The sequence below is a fragment of the Musca vetustissima genome, unplaced genomic scaffold (genome assembly GCF_032173495.1).
Source record: "Musca vetustissima isolate MV318-11 ecotype Yass unplaced genomic scaffold, APGP_CSIRO_Mvet_v1 utg48924, whole genome shotgun sequence".
Taxonomy (NCBI): Eukaryota; Metazoa; Arthropoda; class Insecta; order Diptera; family Muscidae; genus Musca; species Musca vetustissima.
The window spans coordinates 78,792-85,377 of record NW_026887870.1 but is presented as its reverse complement, the minus strand read 5'-3'; the positions used below and the strand labels follow the sequence as shown (position 1 = coordinate 85,377).

Genomic DNA, 6,586 nt, shown 5'->3' with positions numbered 1-6,586 from the left:
GTATATGTGAATGTGTGTGCCTTTGACCCAACCACGTCTGTGCGAATTTCTGTGCCTTTATCGGAACAGTATCAAACAAATCGTTTTAACTTCATTCAGGTTTTAATGGCAGCAATAAATAATACATTAGAAATTCTTTTATATTTCGAAAACACCAGCCAGCCAAGCGACGAACCGCTACAACAGTCGCACGTACAAATAAGCGTTTACAACAACACCACCACAAAACGGCAACAACATCACGAACGGAGGAGAATATGGCAAAAAATGAGGAAAAAGTTAACACCCAAATAACATTAAAAACAGAAAGATGTGGGGCCAGGAAGGGGCCTAAGAGGAGGGATTGGGAATTTATGAAGTAGAATTTATATGGAACTGTAACTAAATAGCTTCACATGGAAGAAAAATTGAGAACGGCAGAATTGTATTTTCTCTCTCTACTCGAATCCTGATTTTTGAAAGAATATTTTTTCAAGGAACATAAGAGGTGTGGTATTTTGCAATGACTATAAGAGGCGTGGATTTTTTTAAAGAATATTTTTTCATAGACTATAAGAGGCGTGGATTTTTTAAAGAATATTTTTTCAAGGACTATAAGAGGCGTGGATTTTGTAAAGAATATTTTTTCAAGGACTATAAGAGGCGTGGATTTTGTAAAGAATATTTTTTCAAGGACTATAAGAGGCAAGGACTATAAGAGGCGTGGATTTTTTAAAGAATATTTTTTCAAGGACTATAAGAGCTGTGGATTTTTAAAGAATATTTTTTCAAGGACTATAAGAGGCGCGGATTTTTTAAAGAATATTTTTTCAAGGACTATAAGAGGTGTGGATTTTTAAAAGGATATTTTTTCAAGGACTAGAAGAGGCGTGGATTTTTAAAAGAATATTTTTCAAGGACTATAAGAGGCGCGGATTTTTTAAAGAATATTTCACCAGGACTATAAGAGGCGTGGATTTTTTAAATAATATTTTTTCAAGGACTAATAAGAGGCGTGGATTTTCTAAAGAAAAGTTTTTCAAGGACTATAAGAGGCGTGGATTTTTTAAAGAATATTTTTTCAAGGACTATAAGAGGCGTGGATTTTTTAAAGAATATTTTTTCAAGGACTATAAGAGGCGTGGAATTATTAAAGAATATTTTTTCAAGGACTATAAGAGGCGTGGATTTAATTAAGAAAATTTTTTCAAGGACTATAAGAGGCGTGGATTTAATTACGAATATTTTTTCAAGGACTATAAGAGGCGTGGATTTTGTAAAGAATATTTTTTCAAGGACCATTAGAGGCGTGGATTTTGTAAAGAATATTTTTTCAAGGACCATAAGAGACGTGGATTTTGTAAAGAATATTTTTTCAAGGACCATTAGAGGCGTGGATTTTGTAAAGAATATTTTTTCAAGGACATAAGAGACGTGGATTTTGTAAAGAATATTTTTTTTAAGGAAGGAAGTCGATTTTAAGAATTACCTTTTCAAGGACTATAAGAAAAGTCAATTTTAAGAATTACTTTTTCAAGGACTAGAAGGTAAGTCGATTTTTTAAGGATTACTTTTTCAAGGACTATTGTAGGATTTTTTTTTTAATATTAGTTATTAAAGGATTTTTCTTTATTTATTTTATTCCCTGGAAATATTTTTAAAGACTATAGGAAGCTTGAATTTTTCTTAAAGTATATTTAGGGACTATAGGAGGTGTAGAATTTTCAATGACTAAAAATTCCTTCTAATGTCAGTAAAGTTATGGCTTTCGGTTGTATAAAATTTCTGATCATTATCTCTGATGTGTATTTTTAAGAAATTTCTGCTTAACCCACCGTCGTATAATATTTCCCACTATATATATATATTTATAAGTGCTAATCTGTTATCTTTCATTCAGTAGTAGTAGCATTTCAATTGTTGTTTATAGAAATTTCAGTCAACGTTTCTACAACGTTTTTGCTTCCTCATTCCTTGTCCCTACCCCCACATTATTTTCACTCACTGTAACTGAATTCATGTTGACTCGATTCGGACTTTGTGAAATGTTCAACAAGAAAGAAAGACAGACAGTTGTATTTAATATGATTTTGTACAAAGCTGAAGAAAAAAGAAAAACAAAACGATTTCTAATATTTGAAGTGGGTATAAATTGAAAACAGACGTCATAGCTACGACCCGGAAGTCATTCAAAAAAAGAAACAAAAAATGAAGCCACTACAAATCAAATCAATATTTTTTCTGCAAAAAAAATCATTCATATATAATCCGAGTGCCGACAGACAAATGAACAAATAAATGGATGTCATCACAGTAGCTGGTCCCTTTTTCGAGAGAGTGGTGGTTGTTATTATTGTTACTTCTATGGGCAACGAGGGGGCATTTTATGTGGGCTAAATAAATTATTGGTGTTTTTCTCTTTTTTTATATTAAATTTCAAAATGGAATTTCAAATATCTGTTAGGGTTTAGCAAATTTAACAAAAAGAAAAAAAAGCAGTAAGGAAAGAAGTAAAGTCTGACGGAGCCGGCTATATGATACCCTTCACCACTGTGGGTATATTCAACAGATGAATCCTAACAGACGTTGAAGGACCATAAACACGAAAATGGATCCATAAACATGTCATTCTGCAACCTATACTAAATTTTTCATATTGTCAGATATGGAGTTGCTATAGATATATATATATATATATATATATATATGGGAGTATCTAAATCTGGACCGTTTTTCAGGAAACTTAACACACATCATTTTAGACCCAATTCAGTACACTATACCAAATTTCGTACAAATCGAAAGATATATAGGGTATTTGGTGGACCATTTACATTAAATCGGACGAAAATATATATGGGAGCTATATGAACCGATCTTCAGGAAACTTAATACACATCATTCTAGACCTAGTTTGTTGCGCTGTGCCAAATTTCGTTCTTAAATCGACTCAAAAAGTGATTCTATGCATATTCTCAAAAGGAGTCATGTGTCTATCTCATTTCCTTTTGTCTGTTATAAACATATGCACAATGAATAATACCCTGCACCACTGTGTGATGAGGGTATAAAAAAATAATACTAATATTTGTGGTGTCGTTGGTGCTTTTCTGTATTCTATACGAAGTTGAAGATATAAAAGAAGATATAAAACCTATAACGTATTGATAATTCGGCACTCTGTTTACAATCTATTTTAGTTTTGAGGACATGTGGCGTATGAAGTTATGAAGTTCTAATTTGTCATACGTCCCAATGTACCACTAAAAGAACATTCTACAATTTATTTCGTTAATCTTTCTGATGTGTTTAAAAGGAGGACCGGTCATTCTTCAAAAAATGTCTTCCCCGACATTTTTGAAGCAATTAAATTTCTAGCCTTTTATTTTCTTCGACATTTTATAGCGGTTCACAAACCACAAAATTACAAGAGAAAACATAACGGCAAAAAGTCTTACCTATAAATGGAATTACTCAATAAAAAATGGGTTACCCAAATTCCAAGTTGTCAATGACATTAAAACTTTATGCTCCAGCATAAAGTAGGTACACAAATAATTTCACCAACATTGCCCCATAGCGCAAATAAATAAAATATTTTCTTCAATTTATTATTATTCTGCATTACGAAATAACATGTATTTGTTAAAATTGTATTTACTGGGATGTTTATGTTAAGCGTATAACTCGTTTTAATTTTTATTATATTTATTTTATGAATGTCCACGAAATTATGCAAACCAAAGTTGTATAGATTTTATGTCAAAGATAAACTGACCAGTAACACCCAACACACACCATAAACCATAAATATAAACGAACGTGCATTTTTTATGAAAACACCTTATACACACACAAAGGACACAAACGAAGAACATAAACAAATCACATTTCTTTTTTTTTTTTTTTTTTTTTTTGAAGTGTATCTTCTTGAGATATGCTTCTCCCCCATTTGGTTACAATGACAAACTATCTTGTAATGTAATATTATTCAGTTGGAAGTGTTGATTTCATACGTGTTTTATCTCTTAACAATCTCTAATGAAAAGTAAACGTTTGGTTTTGGTCTTTTGGAAATGAAATACCAAATGCCAGTTGTCTGTTACTAAAGGGCTGTGAGGGTGGTGGGTTTTCATGTAAATTTAGTACATTTGATTTGATTGAAATCTTAGGTTTATTGTTTTTGGGTAACAACAAACATTTGCAAATTTGAGGCTAGATTAATTTAGACCCAAAAATGTTGATCCATATCAACTCATATTTATGATAGAAATTTTAAATTGCACTCACAAAGTGTTACTACAGAGGTCTGCAGTGGGAATGTTTATTTGTGTATTTTAAACGTATACCACATTTTAAACAAAAACCTTTAATTTGGTATTTCATGTTGAAAACAATTTAAAATTTATTTTTCCAATAAGTATATAGCTTCTATTATATACAGGGTGAGATGAAAAAACGAACTTCAGCTGTTAAAATTATTTCAGTGATATCTCATTATATTGTTTACAAGCGTACAAAAGCATTTTGGTGAGAATTTTCGGAACAACTCTAGTTTAGTAAAAACGATCAGATTTTTCTGAAATTTTTTCCAAAGGTAGGTGTTTTTACCCTAATTATGGGGATATCTTTTTTTCTTGGGGGACGTACCCGGTTACCCGGTTATTTGACCCGGAAGTACGGATCCGGTTAATATAATTTTAAGGTTTATAAAAATACCTTTCCATTGAGTGTTAATATGATGGGGTTATCTCAAAACATTTTGGAGATATAGTCAAAATGGGTTTTGGTCCCCATTTTTTTTTAAATTCCCTAAAAGTCGAAATTGGGTCCATTATAGTCCCTCTCCATCCCAGACTCAAATTACCACGATTTGCTCTTTCCAAAACGGTGCGATATGTGGCTGTATCTGTTGTGGATCAAAAGATATGAGCCTTAGAACCCTACAAAAACAAGAAAATTCTGTCCATTGATCCACAACAGATACAGCCTCATATCGCACTATTTTGGAAAGGGCAAATCGTGGTCTATCATTTGAGATAACCCCATCATATTACCACTCAATGGAGCGATATTTTTATAACCTTTAAAATGAGACTCATTTTATATTAACCGGATCCGTAGAACCGGGTCAAATAACCGGTTAACCGGGTACGTCCCCCAAGAAAAAAAATCCCCACAATTAGTTAAAAATACATACCTCTCGAAAAAAAATTCGGAAAAATCTGATCGTTTTTACTAAACTAGAGTTAAGCCGAATTTTCCATAAAAAAGTTATTTGTGATGGAATTCACGCGTGATCGTGTGATTTCTGTATATTTGGCTGGAAAACCACAAGTGGATATCGTTAGAGCACTTCAGCACTTAAATGTGAATACATCTTTTGTGTCTCGTACCATCGCTCGTTACCGTGATACTGGTAGTGTAGCCCGACGTCAAGGAAGTGGACGGAAGAAAGCAGCAACATCAGCAGAAATGGTTCGAAAGGTAAAGAAGCGACTTGATCGAAACCCGCGTCGCAGTGGCCGAAAAATGGCTCGTGAGCTGCACATATCGCAATATTCAATTCATCAAATATCGAGCTCATTTCCAAAAAGTGCAAGAACTTACACCGTAATAGAAAGAAAATAGATTCAAAAGAGCTTGAGAGTTGCTTCGCTTGACCGAAAGTGGTGAACTGCCGAATTTGGTTTCCTCCGATGAGAAAACATTCGTTGTCCAGCAGTTTGTAAATAAACAAAATGATCCTGTTTACTTGCCAAAGAGGTCAGCAGAAAATGTGCACCTCAAGCGCCGGTCACGGTGATGGTGTGGTCCGCCATAACATATGACGGTCGCTCTCCGCTCGTATTAATCGATCGTGGCATCAGAATAAATGCCGAATATTATCGCCTTGGGCACGCAAACATTTTGGCCGCAGACCTTGGACAATCCAACTGGACTAAACATCGCACTCAGCATGCATCACCCAAGTATGGTTACAAGCAAGGCTGGCACTAGAAAATACCAAAGTGTCGATCACCGGGAATGGGCCAAAATACCGCAGAGCAACATTCGGGCAGCGAGTGACGGTTTCATTGGCCATAGTACCTGTCAATTCGAACAAATCTAAACTTATTCTAAAATTTGATGCTATTTCCGACATTTTTGCGGATCGTTATGAAGTTATACATGAGGTTCCGGTTATGTTCAGGTACGACACCTACAAATGTCGGTGATAATGAGATGATATTTAGAAAGGAGGATTTAGAAAGAAAGGATGTGGCCAACTATTTATTTAGTGTCAAATAAACCAAGTTTCCGTGAAAAAATTCCCAATTTGAATCGTATGCCATAAATGCTTACTCCGGGAAAACATGATTCGTAAAAAATACCAGGACAAGAAAGAGGAGCTCTCGACATCTCATTAATTAATAGGGTGCAAATATCTCGAAGTAACCCCAGGCACGGTGGTAGTTGTGTGGGGTATCATATGATCGGCCGCGTCCGACTATACTGCTCCGCTCACTGGTCTCTTTTATTTGTATGCCGTAAAAAGTTTTCAAAATACAAACATTCACTCTATCCTGCACACCATCGTACATGCAATTATGACGACTTGTACTAG

The 6,586-nt window shown here is 34.2% G+C and overlaps 1 long non-coding RNA gene across 1 annotated transcript; it reads left to right on the top strand.

Moving 5' to 3' along the window:
- The first annotated feature begins 5,252 nt into the window (after positions 1 to 5,252).
- On the top strand, positions 5,253 to 5,721 carry LOC133335667 (uncharacterized). Its single transcript, XR_009754529.1, has 2 exons — positions 5,253 to 5,401; positions 5,622 to 5,721. It is a non-coding gene; the product is annotated as an uncharacterized LOC133335667 (long non-coding RNA).
- The last annotated feature ends 865 nt before the right edge of the window (positions 5,722 to 6,586 follow it).